At 49.0% G+C, this 26,054-nt stretch overlaps 1 protein-coding gene across 19 annotated transcripts in view; it reads left to right on the forward strand.

Moving 5' to 3' along the window:
• Positions 1–11,093: 11,093 nt before the first annotated feature.
• The window catches only part of Mapt (microtubule associated protein tau), a 102,831-nt gene continuing 87,870 nt past the window's right edge, over positions 11,094–26,054 (forward strand). For 8 of the 19 annotated variants that reach the window (XM_021212150.2, XM_029546664.1, XM_029546662.1 and 5 more), the window contains exon 1: positions 11,129–11,276. The gene's annotated coding sequence lies outside the window, so the exon portion shown is untranslated. Of the gene's footprint in view, positions 11,277–26,054 lie in introns of all 19 variants that reach the window. The other 11 variants (XM_021212151.1, XM_021212152.1, XM_029546676.1 and 8 more) reach the window with 5 other exon arrangements.

Raw genomic sequence — 26,054 nt, forward strand, 5'->3', positions numbered from 1 at the left:
AAAAAAAAAAAACAAAAACAAAAACAAAAACAAAAACAAAACTTGGGCAGTCGGGCTCTGCAGGAACCACCCACTGAGCCATCTCACTGAGCCAACTACCCTTCAACGGAGGCACTGCCTATGGAAAATGGTTAAGCCATGAACCTTGGGAAGAGTTGCCCTTGTCACTGTCTCCCAAGATTATACTCTTTAGTTAACCTATAGTCTAGTTCCTATCATTTTTTAGCTGTAGAACCCATATACTGCACCAACTCACCCCATATACAGAACTTCCACCAGCTGGATGAATGGGACTCTGATGGAGCCACAAGTATGTGCAAGGGGCACAGGTATGTGGCGAAGCTCTGCCGGGTAGAAAGGAGGGATCCAAGAAGTGTCACATGCATTGACCTGTGCCCTCTGCTCCTGCTCAGCACCCAGCTCCGATGCAGCACCTGCATCTATCAATGACTGAGCCTCAACCCACCTATTCTTGTGACTCTACTTGTCTGACAAGACTCACATAATGAGGTATAGGTAGGTCATTTGTTATTCCACGGTCAGGCACTGTATTTTTGCCAACACTCAATAGCATGACAACTGTTTCTCAAAACGATCTATGTGCCCTGCTGCTGATGGCACAGTCTTGCTCTGAGACATCAAGGGCTGGCACTGACACAGTGATTCTCACTCTGGAACACAGTACAAGCACCACACAATACCCTGTCATGGAGGCTACTTTCTAGCCTCACAGACACCATGGTGCTGACAACATAAAATTGAACAGCCGATGTTCCTGCTGCAGAGTCCTTTCTTCTTGGAGATCCACTTAACCCTGACAGCCTTTTATGTGGATTGGGTATTGATCAAAACAGCACCCCCAGGTATGGAATATGCTATCTCCGATCTCTAGAGAGTGTTCCTCTGTGTCCTTCTCCCTTTAGCAATGGGAAATATAAACTGTGAGTTCTTTATCCAAAATTCTTGACAACAGAATGTATCAATTTTGGGTTCTTTTAGATTTGGGAATAGTTGTACAGTCATAATAATATGTCTCAGGGATGGGAGCCAAGCAGAAACTCAAAATTCATTCATGTTTTATAAACACCTCATACAGAGAGCTTGAGGGAATTGTATACAGTATTTTTTAAAATAATTTTATACAATGGAGTTTTACTTTGGGAGACTAGGAGATGTCTCAGGGAGTAAGGATGCTTTCTCTGCAAACCCAAGGACCCAAGTTTGAATCCCCGGCATTGACATAAAAAGCCTAGCATGGTTGGGTTTGTGTGTGGCAGAGACAGGTGTCTCTGAGAGTTCGATAGCTGGCCAGCCTGCCCAAAACAGCAAGCTTCTGGTTCAGTGAGAGACCTCCTCTCAAGGCAGGGAGGAGGAAAGGGACTTAAGAAGCCACCTAACAGCCTGCTCTCGCCTCTGCACATGTGCCCATGGGCACACACACGTGCACACGCACACACACACACATTCTCCCTCTCTCTCTCACACACACATACACACATTCTCTCTCTCCCTCTCTGTCTTTCTCTGTCTCTGACTGTCTGTCTGTCTCAATTAAATGTTTTCCTTTGTAAGAGTTGCTGTGGTCTGGGGGCTGGAGAGATGGCTCAGTGGTTAAGGGCACTAGCTGCTCTTCCAGAGTACCCAGGTTCAATCCCCAGCACCCACATGGCTGCTCACAGCTGTCTGTAACTTAAGGATCTGACACCATCACACAAACATACATACAGGCCAAACACCAATGCACATTAAATGAATAAATTAAAAAAAAAAAAAAAAAGAGTTGCCTTGGCCATGGAGCCTCTTCACAACAAGGAAATCCTAAATAAGTTACTGGTTTTTTTATGTAAGAACTGAAGATCCAAATTCAGGTCCTAGGCTTACATGTCAATCACTTTGACACAAGATGTTTCAACTTATTCCACCTTCATCCAGAATTTGTGTAACTTGCCAAGACTTTTAATGTGGGTTTGTGTGTATGTGTGTGTGTGTGTGTGTGTGTGTGTGTGTGTCCTTTCTGTTTTGTTGAGACCGAGTCTTGCTCTGTGACCCTGGCAAACCTGGTTCTCACTATGTAAGCCCAGACTGACCTTGAGCAAGTGTTCCTCCTGTCTCCGTGTCCTGAGTGTCGGATTATAGGTATACGTCATCAGACCCACCTTCGTACACAGCATTTAGAGTGGTGTCATTGGCTAGCGTGCCCAAGTAATGTTCTGAAGAATGTCTAGATGTCACAGATCCCTTTGTATCCGGCTCAAACGGGAAACAGAAGCCACAAAGTAATGTGACCCTTAAAACTTCAGTTAAAGAGACTCTTTGGGCTAGAGAGATGGTTCAGCTGGTAAAGTCCTTGCCATGCAGGCATGGAGACTTGAGCTTGGATCCCCAGCACCAATATAAAAGACAGGTGGGCTAGGGCATCACGGAACCTCAGCACCTAGCAGGAGGTGGAAGGTTGGGTGAATCCTTAAAGCCAGTTAGCCAGTAGGTGAGCTCCAGTTTCAGGGAGAAACCTGCCTCGATAAGTAAGACCGAAAAACAATTGAGGATTTGATATCTCTACACACATGAATGTATAGGTGCACACACACACACACACACACACACACACATACAGGAGAGCACAAAAACACACGCACAACACACACACAGAGTCAGGTTGGAGGCCTAGCTCAGTTGGGAGATGCTTGCTTAGCAATCACAAGGCCCCAGGCTCAGTTTTTGACATCATTTTAGCCATTATTGCTGTAATCATAGCACTTGGAAGATGGAGGCAGGAGGATCAGATGTCCAAGGTCATTCTCAGGAGCCTGCCTACCTTAGGGCAGAGTGAAGCCTGGGGTGGGCAGTATCTGGGTAGATAAAGCCCCAAGAGACACCGCTCCAGGCAAGGCCAAAGCAGGCAGGGTGAGTGCACCACAGAAGCAGACAGCCCAGAAGCTGGATCCTCAGCAGTGCCACGCCCAGTGCATATGCCCTCATCGGGAAAGCCAATGAGGTAGACACCAGGCGCTAACTGTGTTTAGGGCACCCCTGGCATCCTGTAAGAAGAAGCAAATGCTGGCCACACCAGAGCCAACAGGGAAAGCCTCTGCCTTTCTGCATGCTCTCTTCAGGGCATTGCTTAACAAAGCCTAACCACGGACTCACCACTAAGATGAGCCACTTACCGAGCGAGCCCAGCGCCATTAGCACTGAACAGGTGACGAGGGATTGGAGGTGAACAGCAATGAACTGAAAGCCACCCAGCCTGACCAGAGCGGCATGCACCTGTCATCCCAGAACTCAGGAAGCAGAGACAGGAGAATTACTACAAATTTGGGCCAGCCTGGTCTCCATCGTGAATTCTAAGCCAGCCGGGATTACAAAGACTAAAAACTTAAGTAATAATAATAATAATAATAATAATAATCAAAAAATTCTACAGGCTAGATCTTAGCACAGGCTGGAAAATTTAGCACACTCAGGATTGCAAACATTTGAGGTCTTCCTTTCCGACAGGGAGGCAATGGAGGATGGGATAAATTCACAACAGCCACACAACATGTACCTGAAACTATTAATCTCTCTCAGCAAAGACAGCGCCTCTGGCTCCTCAGGCCCTCAGGGCTGCTGCCCCACTCAGCCTGCCGCAGCTCGGTGTCATCTTAGATCCTGGGTTTTGTGAGCCCGAGCAGTGATTAAATGGAGCTGTGAAGGGAGCCCCACCCCTGCCTCCTCCATATCCCCGCGGGAGCATTGATCTCCTCGGCTCTCCTGTTTGCTTCTCAATTAGTAGGCTACCATAGAGGGCAGAAGCGTAGGGGCTTCCCAACTGCCATAGTTTCATTCCACAAGCCAACTGAGTGTGTGTGCGTGCGCACGTGCATGTGCGTGTGTGATAACCAGCGATGGGGCAGGGGTGCTCAACTCTTGAGTATATCGATCTCATTTTTTTTCCCATGGGAACCATGGGAATCAGGCTTGCGGATCTGTCTTAGTTAGGGTTTTATCGTTGTGAAGAAACACCATGACCAGGGCAACTCTTATAAAAGACAACATTTAGGGGCCGCTGAGATGGCTCAGCGGTCAAGAGCACTGACCGCTCTTCCGGAGGTCCTGAGTTCAAATCCCAGCAACCACATGGTGGCTCCCAACCATCCGTAATGAGATCTGACGCCCTCTTCTGGTGTGTCTAAAGACACCTGCAGTGTACTTACACATAAAAAATAAAATAAAAATTAAAAAAAAAGAGACTAACATTTAATTGGGGACGGCTTACAGTTTCAGAAGTTTAGTCCATATTGTCATGATGGGAAGCATGGTGGCACGCAGGCAGACATGATGCTGAAGAAGGAGCTGAGAGCTCTACATCTTGATCCTAAGCAAAGAGTGACGGTGTCACACTGGATGCCTGAGCATAAGAGACCTCAAAGCCCACCTCCACAGTGACACACTTCCTCTAACAAGGCCACACCTACTCTAATAAGGCCACACCTCCTAATAGTGCCACTCCCTATGGATCAAGCATTCAAACACATGAGTCTATGGGGGCCATACCTATTTAAACCATCACAGGACCCAAGGGACTCCTGTCAGCCAACTGTAGGACAAGGCTCCATGTCTATCTAGTGAGTCAGAGCCACTATCTAGATAGAGACAAAATAAAGGTCATAACATGCACCCTTTAATAAAGCTAGTACTAATTATCCGTTGTTTATTTTTTGTAAGTATATGGTCTCATGTAGCTACGTTGTTGGCTTTGAACTCACTATGGAGCCTAGCATAACCGTGAACTTTTGGTCTTCCTGACTCTACCTCCCAAGAGTTGGTATTCTAGGCATGTATCACCAGGCATAGAAGTACGATTCTCAAAAACTTAGAGAAGCTGTAGTCGAGATGGGCGAGGGTCACCAGCAATGTGGCTTGGATCCCCTGGAAATAAACACAGATTCCAACAAACCAAGTAATATTAATCTCATGCTTACACAGCAAAGAGCCACATCTGCCTGCTGCTGTTCTGGGTCCTATCATGCCCACGACCCTCAGTGGGTAAGACTCTATAAGAGCGTGTTCTGGGGCTGGAGAGATGGCTCAGGAGTTAAGAGTGTGCCGTGCACCCACACAAGGTAGCTCATAATCACCTGTAACTCCAGCTCCAGAGGGATCCAATTCCTCCAGCCTCTGCAGGTATATACCCACACCCCCACACAGACACACATATAATTAAAAATAATAAAAGAAGTCCAGCACCCCATGTCCCTTGTGCTGGTACATTCTGGTTATGTCTTGCAGGTCCTTTAGGGCATGTTCCCTTCTATTCTTCACTAGATTATCATACCTGGTTGATTTATGCTGAGACATAATGCTTGTTTTTATTTAGTTTGTATTTATGCCAGGAGACAGTGGGGGGGGGGGACTCTCACAAGACATTCTGCTTGTCGTTACATGTTAGCCTAGGGGAAGTCTGCATTTTCTTCCCAACGAGATGGGCAAGGTCGCTCCTGAAGGCTCAGAGCTGTCCAAGGAATCTGGCAATGCACAGGTTCCAGGAGTACCACCTACCATGCCTTCCTTTCCGGAGAAGGGCTCTGACCTTGCCATTGCCAACCTTCCTGCCCGTAGTGACACTCAGCTGACCTGAGTAAACTCCACCCAGTGTGGAACCTGTCAGTGTTCCGGACACTTGACGTGCCACACCAAATATAACACACACCATGCCCAGTGACATTCACAACCACACTGCTGCCTGTGCTGGACCGGACCATTCCCGACACCAATGGCCCTGAGCTGAGGGTCCTAAGCAGCAGTGAGTCTGAGACACAGGATGTTTTATTAGAATGTTCCATCAACACTTAAGCTGGGGATAGGAAAAGCTGAGCCTCCACTCACCATGAAACAGCCTGGCGGAGCTTACTCTAATGTTAAAATGATCCATAATGAGTGTTCACTGCAGGACCGAAAGGATCCATTTATTCGCTCACATCCTCAGTCATTGAATGTTGCCTACAACAGGAGAGTTTGCTTACTGTTTTGTTTCATTTGTTTATTTGCTCATTTTTTGAGATAGGGTACATGTAGCCCAGGCTGGCCCCAAACTTACTCATTAGCCTGAGATGACCTTGAAGTTATGATTCTTCTGTCTCTACCTCGTGAGTGTTGGAGTTACAGGTATGTGCTACCATGTCCACTTGAAGGGGGACTTTTGTGGCCGAGGCTGCCCCTGGAGGTCTGAACAGCTTGGGGCCTGTCTAAAGAGAGCTCTCCAATGCTGAAGCGTGTCCTTCCTGAAGGGGTATGGACAGCACATCTCCGTGTCCACCACACACTGGAGCAGAATGATTTAATGTTCTGATAACCATGCATAAGAATATCTGCTTTGTAACTGTTCACATGCTTGGATATTTATGAAAATGTACCTGTGTGTGCTTACATGAGTTGATGTGTACTGCATGCATGCAGGTGCTTGTGGAGGCCAGAGAGCATCAGATCCCCTGCAATTGGAGCTAGAAGCAGTTGTGGCTCACCTAGTGTGGGTGCTGGGAACCAAACCTGGGTCCTCTGTAAGAACATCAGGCACTTTAACTACCACTCTAGCTCTCTGGCCTGTAATTGTACATTTTACTTTATTTTATGCATTTAAAAGTATTCTTCTGAAAAGGGGTTTCCTGAGATATCAAAGAGTTTCATGGTGTAAAACGGGTGATCACCCTCTGATCAGAAGCATTAGCAACACTATTCTTAGCAACTACTTTAGAAAATCAGCTTATGGGCTGGAGAGATGGCTCAGTGGTTAAGAGCACTGACTGCTCTTCTAAAGGTCCTGAGTTCAAATCCCAGCAACCACGTGGTGGCTCACAACCGTATGTAATGGGATCTGATGCCCTCTTCTGGTGTGTCTGAAGACAGTGACAGTATACTTACATATAACAATAAATAAATCTTTGGGCCGGAGCCAGCAGAGGTTCTGAGTTCAATTCCCAGCAACCACATAATGGCTCACAACCATCTGTACAGGTAGAGTGTACTCATATACATGAAAGAAAGAAAGAAAGAAAGAAAGAAAGAAAGAAAGAAAGAAAGAAAGAAAGAAAGAAAGAAAGAAAGAAAGAAAGAAAGAAAACTGGCTTATCTTTCCCTAGTAACTTTCCATCCTCCTGTCTGCCATGGTCCTCCAATATATTCATTGCACACATACAGTCCCATAACAGAGTTCAGGGTCTGTTTTCATTTTCCCAGGGTTCTTTTAGCCCCTATAAAGCAGACCCTGGCATTTACTGAAATCCTTTATCCTCTTCTTCCAGAACCTACACTTATTGATCTTTCAGTTGGAGATTACTGACTAAAGGAAGCCTCTTGAACAACCAGCACCTCCCCCCACACAGTCCTCCCCCTCCTGCAGATGGACCCCTAAATGGTAATCTAGCCTCATCCCCCCAAAGAACATGGACCTCAGAAATGGCAGTGCCACAAAATGGAAGGCGCCTGGTCCCATAATCTCCCAGGGAAGGTTGTTTCCCAACCTGGAATGCCTACCTGTGCTGCTGTAATCAGGTTAAACCCATCGCAGGTAGGAGACATTTGTTCCAGTGCATCAGCTTATTTTGGAAATACATTTGGTGGCAGAGAGTCCAGACTCTATCGATCTGGGCTCTAACTCCATCGGAGACTATTCAATAAAGGACTTGAAGCCCGAAGAAGATAATGAATTTGTCTAACCCCACACACGATGGCTAAAATCGGACCCACAGCCTGCTACCTCTGTCGGTTTCCATTCCCTTGTGCCAAGCTGCCTTCAATGGTCCTCTGTGTGTGGGCTTGTGCTGGACCCACGAGGCCATGAGCTTTCTATTTCAGCAAGAGGGAGGGGCAGAGGGATGAGAGGGGATACATTTTCTAGGCCTGCATTAGTGAGCCATTAGCTACCCACAGTGATCAAATTATCTGGAATGAACACTCAACTCCACATCGCATACATTTAAAGGACAGATTTGCTTAAGACTCTCTCTAGCATTCATTACCTCCATTTAGTCTAGGCAAATGTGACCATTCAGTATCAGGGGACTGCAGGGTCATTAGGTCCTTGACAGTTCTCAATCATACTCTATATTAGGGGCTCATAAGGATAAACTTAAATGTGGAGGAGTGTCACTTTGATGATTACTAATGACATATATTAAGAAGATAAAGTGTAACAAAAGCATTGACCTTGAAAATGATAACATAAATACACTTTATCATTTAGTGAGTGCAATTTGTTACTGTATAAGAAACACATACACACACACACACACACACACACACACACTTACTAAATTGCCATAGTCAGCTTTATCAGGCTAACAACCAGCTCCCAAAATCGTGGCGGCTCCTGCAACAAATTAAATTTTTCGCTCATGGTGTATGTACTTCCTTAATCAGGACATGGTAGTATGTCTTTCTGGTAGTGGAAAGCAGAGTCAAAGATACAAACTTGCAATGCCTGAAGTTTCTGTTTGGACATGTGTGCATCACATAGCTGGTATCAGGCAAGGGTGCTCAATACCCACATAGGGTAAAGGCAACTATTGGAGACAATAATAAAGTGCCAACACTGAAAGATAAATGCTAACTCTAGTCCTCTCCTCTGGAATAATATAGCTAAGTGCCTTGTAGAGACTGGAAATATCTGTTCTACTTGCAGTGAGCAGAGACGGCTTTGGTAAAGTCTAACCTTGAGGTTGAAGCTTAGGTAGGGTACTAGTGGGCAGGACTAAGAGCCAGGACCTCGTAGGCAAAGGGAAGCCCCAAGGTACAAAGGTGGAAAGGAGATTTAGTGGAGTGGCCTCAGTGGCCCCAGTCACAGAGCAGAATGGAGGGGAGGTCTGATCAAGGTGGGAGGACCAGATGCTAGGTCAAAGAGTTTGAGTGCACCTGTTGAAAGCCGGTCGACATCTTTGAGCAAGAGACTGCCGTGACTGAAAGGATTATGTCTGAAAATTGATCTGACCGGGAGCACAGCTGGCCTGAGAGAGGAGGACACTGAGCGCAGGAAGACCACTAAGTTCCTAGATGTCCAGAACTGACACAGAAGTCTTGAAGCAGGCAGGGTAGTTGTGGTTAGAAGAAGAGCAAGGCCAGACCTAGAAATTCAGAGCCTCTGTGACTGGAGAGATAGCATTCAATTCTCAGCAACCACATGGTGGCTCACAACCATCTGTAATGGGATCAGATGCCCTCTCTGGTATGTGAGAAGACAGCTACAGTGTACTTGAATACATAAAATAAGTAAGTAATTCTTTTAAAAAGAAAGTAAAAAGAAATTAACCCCATTTGCCTCATTCCAGAATAATTCAGTAATCAAGCTCATATGGAGAAAAAAAATGTTTGTGGTGCTAGAAAATTGACCCCAAAGCCTGGCACATTAGTTATCTCAAAATTTTATTTTTTGGCTGGAGAGATGGTTCAGTGGTTAAGAGCACTGACTGCTCTTCCGCAAATCCTAAGTTCAAATCCCAGCAAACACTTGATGGCTCGCAACTATCCGTAATGAGATCTGACGCCCTCTTCTGGTGTGCCTGAAGACAGCTACAGTGTACTTACATATAACAATAAATCTTCATATATATATATATATATATATATATATATATATATATATATCCTTTTGTGTATTTACGTATGTGCACCACAGACTTGCCTGGAAAGGGTGTGGGGTGTTACTATTGTGAGCTATGATGTAGGTGCTGGGGATCCTGGTCCTCTGTAAGTACAGCACATGCTCTTAACTGCTGAGCCACTCCTCCAGCCCAGGGGTGTGTGTGTGTGTGTGTGTGTGTGTGTGTGTGTGTTTCGAGACTCACTTTCACCCTGTAATACAATCCAGGCTGGCTTGGATTCTGCTATGTAGCCCAGGCTGATCTTGAACACGTCTCAGCCTATCTGAATGCTGGGATTACAGATGTGAGCCAACACACTGAGCAGGTACAACATTGGAGTTTTAGAAACAATAGCTGGGACAGCAGTGCACACCTTTAATCTCAGCACTCTGGAGGCAGAGGCAGGCAGGGGATCTCTGTGAGCTCCAAGCCAGCCAGGGCAACATAGTGAGAACCTGCCTTGAAAAATCAAGAAAAAACGGCATGCAAATTAAAGCTTCAAGACAAGTTTTTGCCTCTCTGGCAAGAGGTGGGTGCCTGCCTCTCCTCCTTGCATTTGAACAGGCTCCAGCTGTCCAAGGGAATTGAGCTTTGGGGAGGTAAGAAATTAAGCCAGAGCCACAGCCCACGCCTAGGTGGCTGGAAGGAGAACTAAGGGCCAGTTTCAACCGGAAGCATGACATCCAGCAGGTGGCCATCTCCAGCAGGCACCTTAAAAATTCAGCTCTCAAGCTGTACAAAGGTGTCTCAATAAACGAGATAAAAATAACTCTGTGAAAATGCCTTGCAGTGTGTGTAGTAAGCATCATTAGAACTTACCTATTTAAAGATTTTTCTTCCCTAGGGTCACAGTTAAGATACCTAATGGGTTTGAATACTCCTTGATTTAAAAACATTTTTTTTTTTTTCACGAAAACGCTAAAGTGTATTTACGATCAAGTTAATCTGCTTCGCGAGGATTTGTCATGGAAATCATTCACTTTGGCCATTAACAAAAACAGGTGGAAAGAAAGCAAGCCAACAGCTGCCCCTGGAAATAGAAAAGTGTGCTCTATCTGGAGGACCACAGTTTGGGAGACTCGGGGAGCCTGTAGCACTTGGGGTTCACGGTGTACCGCCTGGAGAGCCAGCGAGGGTGAACTGAAAAGCGGACGACGAGCGGTACATGGCTCTGCCTGGACCCCGCGGGGACCGAGGGAGGGGACCCCTGGACTAGACAAAGGCTGCAGCCCCGGGAGGCCGGGCGCGCGTGCGCCACGGAACGCGCGTGCGCGCGGCGGTCAGCACCGCGACCCGAGGCGTGGCGGGACCCGGGAAGGGAAGCGCGGAGAGGGGCGAGCCGGGCGGCGCGGGGAGGGCTGGGCTGTGGGGCGCTCGCGTGCTCCCCCTGGCGGCCGGAAGGGGAGGTGCCCGCCCAGGCCTCGCTGCCCGCCCCTTCCCTAGGGAGGTTCGCGCTCCCGTGGCTCGCGCCTGCGCTGCCCGCCGGCCTCCGGAACGCGCTCTCTCGGCCGCGCGCGCTCGCAGTCTCGGCCACCCACCAGCTCCAGCACCAGCAGCAGCGCCGCCGCCACCGCCCACCTTCTGCCGCCGCCGCCGCCGCCCCGCCACAACCACCTTCTCCTCCGCTGTCCTCTTCTGTCCTCGCCTTCTGTCGATTATCAGGTAAGCGCCGCAGCTCTGAAATCCAGTCCCCTTCTGGCCCTGTGCGCCGTCCTCCTGCCACCCCTCACCCCAGAGATGGATTTAGGGCGCTGGGCATCAGTCAGGCGCAACGGCGGGGGCCTCTCTGCGCCCTCGGCGCTGGGGAGCTGGGAAGGAACGCGTGCAAGAGATGCACGCACGCGGGCGAATGCGTGTATCTATGAGTGCTGGGGTCCCCACTATCGGCTCCGCGCAAATGAGGGGGGCTGTGCCCGCAGGGTGGGGCGCAGATGACGGTGACCTAGGGAAGGGGTTGTTCTGTAATCTGGATCTCAGCCTTTTGCCGCAATGGGCGTGGGTCTGTGGGTGTGCATGGGGGTCCAACGACGACCCCCGAAACCGAACCTGAAATCGGATTTCTCTGTCCCTGATTGCCATCAGCCCTAAGGAAGGTGTGGATCGGGTTCTAGAAAAGATGACTGCCTTCATGCCTCTCCTCCACCTCCCTGACAGCGATTCTGACAGGGCCTTCACTGGCCCTGATTTAAGGCGGTGGCCCGCCCCCTCCCCTTTTCCTCCTTCAGAAGCCGGCAGGGGACATTTGGGGGCTGGGAGAAATCGGGAGGATGGGGAGGGGTCCAGGCGCTGTCACTTTAGCCGCCCTTCCCCCCTGCGCGCGCTTGGTACAGTGACAGGGACAGCGCCGTGCCCGAGAGAAGGTAGTGCGCGGATCCCAATGTGGGAGCTCAAAGAGTCAGGGGTCACCTGGCCTCGCGCTGGCTGGCAGCGGCTCCCCGTTCGAGGGCGCGCAGCGTCGCAGCCAGGCACAGACCCACGCGAGGGCTGCAGGTGCATTTCGGGGCGCGTTTCTTTCTCTGCGTTCTGCTCTGGGCTCCCGGCATGTGCGCTCCCTGCCGGAGGCGCGGGCTGGCGCGCAGGGCTCGCCCCTCACTGCGGCAGTGGGTGTGGACCTGGGTGGGCGAGGAGGGGAGAGTAGGATGTGTCTCCTCCCGCTGCCACCCCTCCTCCGTTTTTTTTCCCCCTCTCTGAACGCGAGGTGCCATCTTTTTGCGGCGAGTCACGTCTCTATCGTAGTATGCCAAGAGCTGTGGCCGGGCTTTGGAGGACCCGGCTTGGACCCATGTTAAGGAATAGGGGGTGATGAACACGGAAGCCTAGGCGTTTTGCCTCTGCAGCGGTGCGCACCGGAGCGTTCACCTGAGGTCGTCTAGGGGAGCTCGCTGCTTTGTTCGTCGGGTGATTTAGGATCTGCGCTCCCAGCCCTGGATTTTTGGGGAGGGGGGAACGGGGGGAGGCGGGGAGCTTTCATTCGACGAGGATATTTGCCTAAGCGCTCGGAGCAGCTCCATCCTTTTTTCGCCACTCTTTTCAGACCCTTTGTTGGATCTACAGACTTGCGGGGGCAAGAATGGAACGGATGTGACCCTGCGCAGCCCACTCCCCAGTTCGACCCAGAGCCACATGGGTGGGATTCGCAGAGGAAGCACATCCCTCCCCACACCCAGGCCGTCCTGAGGACCACACCCCACTTGTGTTTCACTGCTAGGGGAGCCAGCTAACCCTCGGGAATGGGGTGATTCGGCAAGCTCAACTCCCCGTCCGCCGCCCCACCACCACCGTTGAACCCTGTTGCCTCTCCCGGTGGGAGAGTGTGAGGAGAGGGTATGAGATCCCCTGGGATGCTGCGGCCACACCCATCCCTCCCAACCCTAGGAGAGAGGGTTAAGGGTTGCCATAGGAACCACACCAGCCAGAGGAGGAACCTCTGGGCGTTACCCCCGCCCCTTACTCCACGGAGATTCAGAATCCTGGGGTAGTCTGATAGTGCCTGGAAGACGCGAGGAAGGAGCCCCTCATCCCTGATGCGAGCATCATTCTCTTGGCACTGGCAACCATAGCTATCCAGAGAGATGCCTCTAGTGTATTTTAAGCATGCTGACTGATATTATTTTATTAATATTATTTAAATGAGGGACTTTGATTTAAAAATCCGCATTTACAACAGCCCTTGAAACCAGAGAGGGAAAGAAAGCTAACAGGTCCCAGCCTCCCCACCGTACAGTAAGCTCAGTCTTCGAGGTTTTCTGGTTAATTCTACCACTGAATACTGGTGCAGGTGAGCAATTTTAAGACCGACGAGCTTCTTAAGGGCCGAATTGCTCACGTCGACTGCTCAGATTGATGAACATTTCTGAGAATGTCTCGGCTGGGGGTGGAACGCCCTCTCCCGATCAAACCGCGGCCTGAAACTGTGGCGTCGTGGCGGGGCCCGCCTGGCAGAAATTTCATGAGCATCTGAAAGATAGGTTCCAATACTACCCATCCCTCGCCACACGACGGGCTGCTGGGAGCAGGATTCTTAATCTAGAATCCTGGGGTGGGTGCGGAAAAGGGAAGGCTGGGAGGGGGGCTGTCTATAACGGGCCCGTTGGGCAAAGGTGTCACAGCGGAAAAATCAACGGGAGGGGGAGGAGAGAGAACATTTCACCCAGTGCAGAAACAAAGCTCAGATCACGGCGTTTTCGAACTCTCATTTTGCACTGTGTTGAGGGGTCGAGTGAGGTACTGGGCTGGCCAAGGCCCGTGCTGTTAATTAAAGATCGAGTTGCTGCAGAATTTGAGAGACTCCATTCCTGGCTCTGCCCTTTAACAAGCCAGTTTCATTCACCTCAGAAACTAGAAGTTTGTGCTGAAGCTGTGGAGCGCTGAGCTAGTCTGGGCTCATCCGAAAGGGTTCAAGAGCCAAGATTTCACCCACCAACCTCCGCAAGTGTGTGATCCCTTTTATGTCCGGGAGGCCCTATTTATCCTCTGTTGTTCAAGAAATTGTAATATCAAGTCTTTTTTTCCGGCTGGTTAGCATTGGGCGGATGACGGGGTCAGAGACAAACTAACCAGGCCACTTTTGGCTTGGTCCCCGGGTTCTACAAGACTGCCCAAATTTTTCATGGTCCCTACCCCGCCCCTTCAACTGTCGAGCCTCATAGAAGAAAAAGAAGTATGAAGCCATTGTAGGTTAATTCTGTGATTACAATTCTGAGATGTCATCTCGGGTTCGCTGATACTGCTTGTGTCTGCCACATGAGAATTGCTTGCCCACTCGCCATTTGCAAAGCTTCTCTAAACAAATGACTGTCCAGATAATTTGTGTGCCCATTCCCCCCCTAGCTGTCAGGCCCGCTGTAATGACTGCTGATCTGTTCTGCACAGTTTGCCTCACTGGCAGATGTGTATGATATAGTACCCTAGCTTGGCTTTTCGGTTCACCTTCGGATGGTTTGAATATTTCTTAGCTTGGCTGGGTGGGTTTTTGTTGTTATTTTTAAAAGATGAATGACAGCTCACGGTGTGCCTCTCTGCCCCCTGCACGGACCCTGTCTGTCTACACAATTGCATGTTGGTGGAAGGGTGTGGCTTATAAGTGGCTTCTAGTGTCAGGCTCAGTTCCCCAGAGAGGAACAAAGGAAACAGAGAGTGCCCAGGAATTGCAAGAAGAAAACTTGGTTGGATTGAGGTAAGGTCAGGCTTGCTCCCACTAGGAACATGAGCCCTTGTACTGAGCAAGCTCTCTGGCCCACTCGTCCTTCGAGGACTGGGTTAGCCTGGGGATACGACAGGCAGGAGTGGCCTTTCTGCAGATTGACTTCCTTCTCCCCTTTAAACATCAACGTGTGCAGTTCATTTTTGGAAACGTTAAGGACTTGTGTCATTCTGACTCCCCAGAGCATACTGTACATGGCTTTTGTGAGTTCCTGGCGATGTGTATGAACATACATTTTTTTTTCAGTTGAACCTTTCCCACTATGCCTTTTCTTATATTTATGGTTAATATCTTCCTTGGTCCCCTCTTGAAAATGAATCACTTCAAAAGAATGTTTTAAAATATCTAATATAGGGGCTAGATATAGAGTGGGTGTCTGGCCCATCATCGTTTGACAGATCCGTGGGTAAAATGGAGAGATACAGGTCAGGAGGGCATCCAAGAGAACATAGAGAGGGGTACATATTCAAGGTCACAACATCCGGGAAGCTTGGGGACAAGTCCAGTCTATTTTGTCTCTGTGTCCAGTTGGTGCCCACACCAATGGCTGTGATCTGCTGGGTGTCCTTGGGGTCCAGCCTGGGGCCCCATAGCGTGCACAGGTGGCTCACCTGCCCCTTGTTGGTGAAAGGGGGATTAAGAGCCTAGAGGGGGCTACCTCACTCCACCAGCCCACCTGTAGGGGTAGTCATGTTCCAGCTGCAGGTGACTGGGATGGAGATGGGGAACCTCACTCTCTCATCAGCCACTGTAGAGACACTCATCCGATTCCTCTGCACACAGGAGTTAGGGGTACCTGGCCAAGTGAGAAGGAGAAAAGTCCCTGGCCCCTCAGCGGGGCCTCATAAGGCTCCTGAGACTTGGGTCTTTTCCTGGAAAGTCACAGTCCTCATTGGGGTTGCTGAAGTGTCTGAAAAGTGGGGTGTGTTGGGGGCATCTTGTGGATAGAGGTGGGAAATGCTGCTAAACATTACAGGGCAGTTGCCAAATGTCACTGGCTCTGGCAAAGAGAAGCCCTGCTGTAGAAACGGTGTTTCGCTGGCACTGTTATCTCAATTGTATCTAGTGCCTGTCTTCTAGGAGTGCTGCATGCTGCTGAAGATGACCTCATACCATCCTCATTGTGACCCTCTGACACATAGGGAAGCTGAAGCCCAGAGAGGTCTCATAACCAGCACAGGACACACAGCTAAGCCCCAGGAGATTTAAAGGAGCTTTGTTGGCTAGCCTGGGAGCCTAGTCAGGGTTTCCAACCACTCAGTTCTTTTGCAGGAGTCTGATTGGATCACAGGCCGGAATAAGTTACAGAGGTGTGGATTTGAGTCCTTGGTGTCTGCTTTGAACATCTGGGACAAAGGATTTCCCTCCACCTTGGTACTCTGCTTATCAAACAGAGAGCAAGTCTTTCCTGGAAACCTTGACCCCCACCTGAGTGAGGGATTCTCCACTCATCTGTTGCTGTGTCAAGGGCCAGCCAGGTTTGACTGGCTCAAACATAACTGTTAATTAAGATAGGGGCATTAAGGGCAGGGAAAATGGCTGTCCCCTCACATGACAGCCTTTCTGAGTTCAGATCTCTAGCGCTTGCATAAAAGCTGAGTCCTGCTGTATGTGTCTATTAAACCAGTGCTGGGCAGGGGGTGGAAACAGGTGGGCCCTCCCTGAAACTCACTATCCAGAAAGCTTAGCCAAATTCACCACCTCTGGGTCACTGAGAAATTTCGTCTCTAAAATTAAGGTGGAAAGTGACACAGGAAGACATCAAGTGTCAACTTACATACAAATATGTATATAGGAGAGAGAGGGAGAGGGAGAGGGAGAAGGAGAGAGGGAGGGAGAGAGAGAGAGGAGAGAGAGAGAGAGAGAGAGAGAGAGAGAGAGAGAGAGAGAGAGAGAGAGATCAGTTGGATAGTTGGATTTTCAGCTGTGGCCAGGGTGAAATCACTGAGGTTTGGGGGGAGGGGTGTCAGATTCCTGTCTTAGATTCTGTCCCTCCCATAGCTTGAACACTGGCACCCATGGCTGAGGCCCAGCCCTGAAACTGTGGATATATGTGGAGTTGTGAGCACGAGGAGCCCTCATTGCAAGCATCCCAAGTCTCCGTGGGCACCGTGGGCCCTGCAGGCTATGCTTGTTTGCCTGACCAGACTCCAAAGTACATTTGCATTATTTCTGTGTGCCACAGTGCCACGGATACCCCTTCGGCCGTGGGCTCGCTGCTGCTGCTGCTGACCATGAGAGAGGTGAGGCAGCCGAGGTGAGCAGGCCTCCGTCCTAGCCTGCCAGTGCCAGCGATGGGACACATACCGTCACACTTGCTTCACTACTGTCACTTTGCCAAAGCGGTTGCTGGCCAATAATTCCTTCCCTGCCTCCACTTGCTAGACTTCTGCCTGTAGGGCTCCCAGGGAACATGGGGGGGGGCAGTGTTGAGGTTACCCCCAGCTAGCTGTGGCATTCTAGATTGTTCTCTAGGCGTGTGGATAGAAGGGGCATCTGCAAAATGAAACCTCAAGGGACTTCCAGACGGGTATCTTAACCTTTTCTCTTCGCTCGTGTGCCAGCAGGCTCTTCACTGAGCCCAATCAGCTCCTTAACAGAAAACCCCGGGAATTGTCTCTCTTACCTGAGCAATTCGGGGAGGTGTTGTAAGTGCCTGGAGAGCAGGTGCCCAGCACAGAGGGCATTTAGAGGTCATTTGGTTTAGAACCCTCAGATGCCAGTCCCAGCTTCCCAACTATCCAACCTATGGTGGAACTTAGCTACTTGGTAGGCTTTTCTTATTTTTAAGATATTCATATGTGACCTGAGGTAGTATAGGGCCTATCCAGAAGGTCACCTAGGAGTTTAAATGAGGAAATGTGATGATTACCGTGGCCTGGCATGTGACTGGCCAGTAAACGGCATCCTTAACAGTATCCTTTAGATGGACACTAGTGATAACATATGGAAGTATCTTGGGCCACTGGTGTTGGAATACATGCAGCAGAGAAACCACACCAAGTAGGAACCAAGCCCAGATCCTCTGGAATCAGGCATTGTTGTTTGGGCGGAAGTGGATCTCCAAGATCACACACACCTATGTTTAAGGGTACACACAGAACTTTTGCCACAACAAGCACGGGGAGTTATCTGCTGTCCTGCTTCTGTCTGCTTCCTTCCTGAAATCTGCTCCATGCCAGGGTCAGACCGCAAACTCCCCACACCAGCCTTCTGTACACTCTCTCCCTCCGCCCCTCCCTCCCTCATGGAAAGGGTGACCTGGCTCAGTGTGTTAGGCCCAGAGGTCTCCTGGTTTACTCATTGAAACAAAGTGACTACTGGTGACTGAGAGCACAATGACAGTATCGAAAGGCAGTGCCTGGGATGAGATTGCACGTGAAGTGGCTCCCCTCCTGCAGAAGTCAGTAGCCCGGTGAGAGGCCTTCATGGCTGACAGTGTCAAGAGAGACAAATGTTAAGTCATCCACAGTCCTGAGAAATGAAACCTGGGAATTCCAGGCACCCAATAAACCAAGTAGAGTATGATCCAATATAGCAAGCTAAAGCCTCCTCAATGTGGAATCAAGGCCAAGGGCATAATAAAGCAGTTTTGGATCATTTTTAGGAATCATTTTCCATTTCATTTAATTATTTATTCGTGTGTGCGGGTGTGTGCATGTGTGTGCATGTGTGCATGGGCGAGTATTTAAGGGTGCCCTCAGAGGTCAAAAAGCATCAGGTCTGACCTCCTGGAGCTGGAGTTACAGGTGGTTATAAGCCATGGATGTGAGGACCAGACCTGAGTCTTCTACAAGAGCAGTACATGGTCTTAACCACTTACCATCTCTCTAACCCCTTGAACCTTTAAAATACATTGTGTGTGTGTGTGTGTGTGTGTGTGTGTGTGTGTACTGTGTATTTATTTACTGTTGTATTAATTATTTTATATCACTCAGGGGTTTCTATCCCACCTTAGATCATTCAGTTCCCAGATAAGCAACCCAAAGCTTTTATATTTATATTTATAATATTATTTTTATATTTATGATAAGCCTTAATCAGTACTAAAGTTGGGCAGATATCTTCTCTAGAAGGTATCTACTTCCCCAGCCATAACCCTGAGTTCTAACTTGCCCATGTTCCATCTAGGCTGCTCTTAACTCCAATTGGCCAGCCCTCATGGCCATGTTTTCATGACTCACCATGGCATTTCCTCTTCTCTCCACCTTCTTTCTCTCCTCATGGTTCCTGCCTCAGACCCCAGCCTAGGAACCAAAAGCCCACCTATCTCTCTTCTGCCAAGCTGTAGGCTGTAGGCATCTTTGTTCACCATTCAGGGATAACTTGTGGGGCGGGGCTACATAGCATCACTTGGGTCTGCTTGAGATCCTCCTCCTCCCTGGGGACAACCTGGGCCAGTATTTAGCATTACAATAGCAACAGACCAAACCTCAGCATTTGTGTGTGTGTGTGTGTGTGTGTGTGTGTGTGTGTGTGTGTGTGTGCATGCACCATAGTCCACATGCGGAGTTCACAGGACAATTTGTGAGGGTCAGTTCTCTCCTTTCAACATCTGAGTCCTGGAACACAAACTCAGGTCATCAGGTTTGGGACCAAGTACTTGTTTGGCCATCCCACTGGACCTTCTTATACCTTTTGGGGGAGAAAAGTCTTTTTTGTGTGTGCATATATGTGCATGCTCCTGTAGTGTATGTGTATGCATGCTATGTGCATGTGTACATCATATGTAGACCAGAAGACAAAACATCAGGTTCTCCATACATTGCCACCTTATTTGTTTATTTATTTATTAAAATTTTTACTTTATTATTTTATTTTATGTGTATGGGTGTTTGGTTTGCCTATGAGTGTGTGCACCATGTATATGCCCGGTGCCCACAGAGGCCAGAATTGGGTGCTGGATCCTCTGGGACTAGACTTATAGATGTTTGTGAGCTGCCATGTTGCTCCTGGAAATCAAACCTAGGTCCCCTGGAAGGGCAGCCAGTGTTCTTAACCACGGAGCCATCTATCTCTTCAGCCTCCTATTAATTTTTGAGGCAACATCTCTTGTCAAATCCAGAGCTAAGCAGTTGACTAGACTGGCTGGTTCATGACATCTGGGATCCCCTGTCCTTGCTTGAGTTCAGAGTGCTGGTGTCACAGATGAGCATCATTGGTGTTGCAAATCTAAAATAAGAGTTCCTAGGGCTTGGTGGGAGGTGGCTTGGGAGGTGAAGTGTTTGCCACATAAACATAAAGACCTGGGTTCAAATCCCCAGCATATCCATACAAGCCAGGTGAGGCAGTGTGGTTCCTCATGCCTTCAAGACTCTTCCCAGCCTCTAGCTTGTACTTAGAGAAGTAATGCAATTGTTATAGCAAGATATAATAGCCACGTGATGGTTCTAGTTGCCTGATTAGTATAGCAAATAGGATAGACAGAAAAGGCTTCAGAACAAGCCCAGATGTCCCTGTGGCAGGAGGTTGCCCTGGCTGCAGACAGGCCCTGTGGATCCCAGCCTTGAGGAGGTCTTTCATTTCTCCTGCAAGAGGCCAGGAAGGCACCTACCAGGGAGACATTTGTGTTAAGTTAAAGGCGGGTATAATCCTCTCTGCCTGTCTTTAAGGCCCCCAGAATACACATCAGACACAACTTTAAACTCCTCTTAGGAAAAAGTTTTATTCAAGGTCCAACAATAGAAAGAAAGCTTGAAATCCACAAGAAGTGAATCCGTAGTCACCGGTAATGGCACTTCTTCTGTGGCCCTTCCATTCCTTGGCATCGAGGAGAAGAGGGACATCAGTGATCTCTGGTCCCTGGTCCTCCTTCTCCTTCCAGCCTATGGCTCAGTGTTGTCTTCCCAGGAAGAGTGGGTGATGTTGATGCTGTCCTGGTACCTACGCCCTAGCTGCGCCACAGAAGATCCAGGCAGGTACTTTGATCTTGATGTCTTCCTCCCCGGGACACCAAGGATGTCAGAAAGCTTCTGGGTCCATAACTACCTGTGGAATAGTCTGCAGCCAGCATAAAGTGGTAAGCAGGGCATGCAGGAAAGACTCACAGAGGGTGCCTTCTCCAGGACAGCTCGTCCGTCAGAAGGCTTCAAACTATGTGTAAACAAAATTCGAGGGAGCTTACCAAGCAAAAACAAATGAAGCAAAACAAACTAACAAAAACTCTTAAAATTGTTCTCTGTCAGATCTAGCCCTGCCATTCATTTACACCGAAATTCAGGAGGTGTGTGTGTGTGTCTGTCTGTTTGTCTGTCTGTCTCTGTGTGTGAATGTCTGTGTGTGTATATGTATGTATGTATGTATGTCTCTGTGTGTCTGTGTGTATGTCTGTGTGTCTGTGTGTATGTCTGTGTCTGTGTGTGTGTGTGTGTGTGTCTGTGTTGTGTGGCATGTACTTGCCTGTTTGTGAGTGTGTGGAGGCCACTGGCTGAGGTGGGGTGTCTCCCACTATGACCCCACACCTTATTTTTAATTTTTATTATTTTATATGTAGAAGTGTTTGCCTGCATGTATGTCTGTATGCCATGTGTGTCCCTGGTGCCTGTAGATGTCAAAAGAGACATCAGATTACCTGGGAGTTACAGATGGTTTTGAGCTGCCCTGTGGGCTCTGGGAGTTGAACCAGGTCCTATGAAGAGCAGGCAGAGCTCTTTACCTACCAAGCTACCTCACCAGCCCCTCCACACCTTACTGAGCTTGACATTTTCATAGAGGAGTGACTAGCCAACAGAATCCATCTGTCTGTCTGTCTGTCTGTCTGTCTGTCTGTCTGTCTGTCTCTCTCTCTCTCTCTCTCACACACACACACACACAGATACACACGCATGCACGCGCACACACACGCATGCACGCGCACACACACACACACACACACACATACACACGCATGCACGCGCACACACACGCATGCACGCGCACACACACACACACACACACACATACACTGCCCCATCCAGTGTTACAGACATATGCTGCCACAGCTGGTTTTTATGTGGGCACAGAGATTGAACTTTGTTCTTCATGTATGTGTGGCATGAACTCTAGCCACTGAGCCACCCCTCCCCGCACTGAACCTCGGGAACACTTATATGTCCCCCAAATTACTTGTCTTACCTTATCCTTCCCCCGTGGCCTTACCCACCGAAAGAGGTTTGCCAGTGAGCTAATAATCTGAGACCAGTCCTAAGAGAAGGTTGGACTTAAAGACTGTCTTTGTTTACACAGCCATAAATGTGAATGTTGGCTATTGTATGTCTGAGGTTTTTATGTTGAGCTTGCTAAAAACCTGGTCACTTTTTAACTTTGATATTGGCAGTGCATCAGAATTTCAGCAAATTTATGTTAATTGTTAGAGGAAAAGTTGGCACTGTAAGACAGAGTAACCACGGGATGCCTCTAGGGCACAATGAAAACCCACAGCGTGGACAAATAGGAACAGGTCTCTTTCAAAGCTGGAAGACTAAGACAGCATTTGGAGGTCTCACCAGCCTACTTCCTGCCTAGTCTTTTTTTCCAGAAGAACACAGGAAATACTACATGGCCTGAATCTGCTGTGACTACTGTGGTTCAGGCTCTACCCCAGCCCCTGTGCAGCCAGCTCAGGAGGATGGGCTTTGAAAAAGAAAATAAAAATCCCTAAATCCGCTTAAATGTGGAAGATCTTCACACACTCCCCAGGACCTTCTTTAAGCTGGTTGAATATTCTCCTCCAATAAGCCTCTTGGGAATGATATGCCTCTCAGGTGGCTAAGTGCTGGGGTGAGCTCCTCCTCCGGGCTCCAAAGTCCATCCATCCTTCCCCCTCCCTCCTCCCTCCCTCCCTCCTCCCTCCCTCCCTCCCTCAGCTGTGCCTGAGAAAAGGCTAGTCATGGATGCACTGTTCCCTGCAGAGTGCTAATAAGGGCTGAGTGCATTAAAATATATGCCTTGCCTTTTTGGTATCATAAAATATTATTAACAATTACAAGCCAGCCCTTAATGGCTGATAGAGAATTTCAGAAAAACATTTCTTTGGATAAGCAGGATTTGTGTCGTAAGTTGACAGTCAGGACCAAGGCTTAGAATAAGATTTAAGACTTGATCCATCGTTTGTTGCTGACAATACTGAACTACAGAAGCCGTGTGGTCTTGGTCATCACCCACTGCTGCATCCTGAATTTAACTGCCAGGTTCCCATTCGCCAATAAGAGATTTTTGGCAAAGATGGAGAATGCCTAGACCTCTGTCCTTCGTCTGCAAAATATGAATAATGTAGTCTCCCCTTGGAATGGAGCAGATGGTAAGGCCTCAGCCTCGATTTCCGCTGGCTACTCTCAGAACTGTAATGAAACAGTCCATGAGAAATCCTTAGGATAGCTCAGAAGTCAGTGCACAGGGAGGGGCTGTCCCATGGGAACCGCTACAGCTCCCTGATCAGAGGTCCCTAGAGGGCTGAGTGCAGCCTGAAGTGGCACAGCTGCTGCCTGCCACCTTGCTCCTGTTTCCAGCCAGCCAGCCAGCCGGGGGCAGCTGGTCTTCTGTGGTGACCACTAGGCCAGCACGGGTCCATGCCCAGAAGGATAAACAGGCGGCCACAGTCCAATCTGTCCCCAAAGTAGAGAGGAGGAGACCCCAAATCAGGGTGCAGGACAGTGGGAGGGGTGACCTCAAGTGATTTCTAGACCTCTCCGGAAAGGAGCTGGGACTTCCTCTTGGTCTCAAATTGTGACCCTTGAATGGAATTTCCTGGGAGTATGCCCATTTTTTTTTTTTTTTATGGAACTGTCAGTGTCTTCCTAATTGGTACAGACTTGACACAGAACCTCACATTCTAAATTTTCCCAGGGTGGATTCTCCCTGCCAGTCTGTGGTCGCATATGGCAGAAATCCACCAAGGCGAGAGCAAATGCGAGGCAGACCTTGACTCTGGTGGCGTGATACTTTTGTGGCTCATTAACTAAATGGCTTTAATTGAGCCGCAGCTGAACTGAAGTTCATTGGCTTAGCCCTGAGAATGGAAGGTTTCTTTGTCCTCATCCTCTCACCCCCAGCACTGGGGATTGAACTCAGGGCTTTGTGAGTTCTATCACAGAGCTACATCTGCTGCCTGAATGGAAGGTTTCCTAAGAATGGGGCTGGGAAATCCAGTGTGCAACCCCGCACTGGACTTCAGTGACCCCGTGTCACTCCTCCTTAGACTCTCACCATCTGATCCTTCCCACTTGGGCTGTTGAAACCTTCCATTTTCCCGTCCCCTGAGTGGTGAACTGCAGTCTTCAGCTCTCCCTCCATATCCTGGAGCAGACCTGTCAGTTTCCTGCAGATATCGCCCACGCAGCTTTGTCTCTCCAGATCTACAGGCTGGAGAGATGGCTCAGTGGTTAAGAGCACTGACTGCTCTTCCAGAGTGCCTGAGTTCAAATCCTAGCAACCACATGGTGGCTCACAACCATCTGTAATGGGATCTAATGCCTTCTTCTGATGTATCTGAAGACAGCTACAGTGTACTCATAGACATAAAATAAAATCTTTTTTTAAAAAATGAGTTCTTACCCTGGCATCGTTATAGAAACAATTATAATCCTTAGAGTGAGTTCTAAAGTTATGCCCGACGCAGCTTGCGTTCCATTGTCAAACACTTCCCAGAACAAAATGCTATCTGTCGTGCCCATGTCCACCCACAAATCCCTTGTCTGTCACCAGCTAAGCCGATCCTGTCCTCATGCCCCATCCAGACCCTGGATTTCTTCTCACTGCCAGCCAGCTGCCGTGTCTCCTTCATAGATGGCACCTTCTTACTTCCCTTATCCACCATGGCACTATGCAGGCGTCAGCCTCCTCACCTGTGCAGTCTCCACAGTCTCTGTCCCCTCTGAGTTGTCCCCACCGGTGTGCACTAGATCCAGGAGCCCCACACACACTTCCTTTCCCATGCATTCCCACTGGAGTAGCTTATGTCTGACTGTCATCCTCTTTCTTGTCTTGCTTTGTGTGCATTTCCTGTCTCCCCCAGGTTATCTGTCCTCTGAGAGCAGAGAGTATGCATCACCACGTGCTCCTGGTCCTCGGGGGCATACGCAGTCACCCAACCTGCACTCAGAGCCCAGAATGTTCTGGTTTTGTTTGGGTTTTTGTTTCGTTGTTTTGTTTTAAGACAGGGTCTCACTCTGGAGCCTAGGCTGACCTGCATCTCACTGGATAGTCTAAGTGAACTTTAAACTTGTGGCAAACCTCCTGCCTCAGCCTCCTGGGTGCTGGGATTACAGGATGTGCCTGCTAGCACGCTCTGGGTGAATACAGCTATGCAGGCCGATGCTGGGTGAGCCTGACCTGTTTAAAGGAGACGAGCCTTTCCCTGCTGATCCACAGTCGCACTGCTCTGAGCACCTAAAAATAAAAATCACATTTTCAGTGAGATCCTTGATTGCTGTCTGTTCTACTTCAAACCAGCCAATCAACCAGTCTCCCCTGTGATCCAGATCCATATATCTGTATGAAGACGCGCAGAACACAGCAATTACTGGTTGCATTTATTTTACTAAAAACTGTGCCTCGGTGCCCGTTTCCCCACGAGGCTGGGTCATTTTGCAGAGGAGCAAAGAAATTTGGGGGACTTAGGAAAGAGCCAAATGGTATCTTAAACCCAGGTCTAGTCCATATCAGGCCCTTGGGCCTCCTCCACAAGGCTCCATGCTCTCTGCCAGCCCCCCCGAGGAGCCAGAGAACCTGTCTGTAGTGGTAAGAATCTGGGAAGCATGCCCACATGAATGGGTCACTTGTAACGTGAGCCTGAAGAAATTATTTTAACCTGAAAGCAAACCTCTAAAGCAGGCTGCTGCTTCATGTGGCCCATGACGGCAAAACCGAATTTAGCATCACAGAGAGGTCCAACCTGAACAAACTCCACTCTCTTAAAAAAAAAAAAAAAAAAAAAAATCTTCCAGCTCACAGAAAGCATGGGCAAACATTCACACCCACCACAGTGCCAGGAGGTTCCCAGTGATCAGAGGCTGGGAGATGAGCGTGTAAATGAACTCAGGGAAGAGCCAGACAGTGTCTCCAGGAGGAGAGTCAGTTAAAGGGGACAGATTCCCTGGATACGACAAAGGCATCTTTGCTGCTGGGGAAAAGGGTGGGTTGATGGGACAGAGGGAGACCCTAGGGTCCCTGTCTTTCAAAGGTCCTGAGTTCGATTCTCAGCAACCACATGGTGATACATAACCATCTATAATAAGGTCTGATGCCCTCTTCTGGCATGC

Source organism: Mus pahari, chromosome 14, assembly GCF_900095145.1.
Source record: "Mus pahari chromosome 14, PAHARI_EIJ_v1.1, whole genome shotgun sequence".
NCBI lineage: Eukaryota > Metazoa > Chordata > Mammalia > Rodentia > Muridae > Mus > Mus pahari.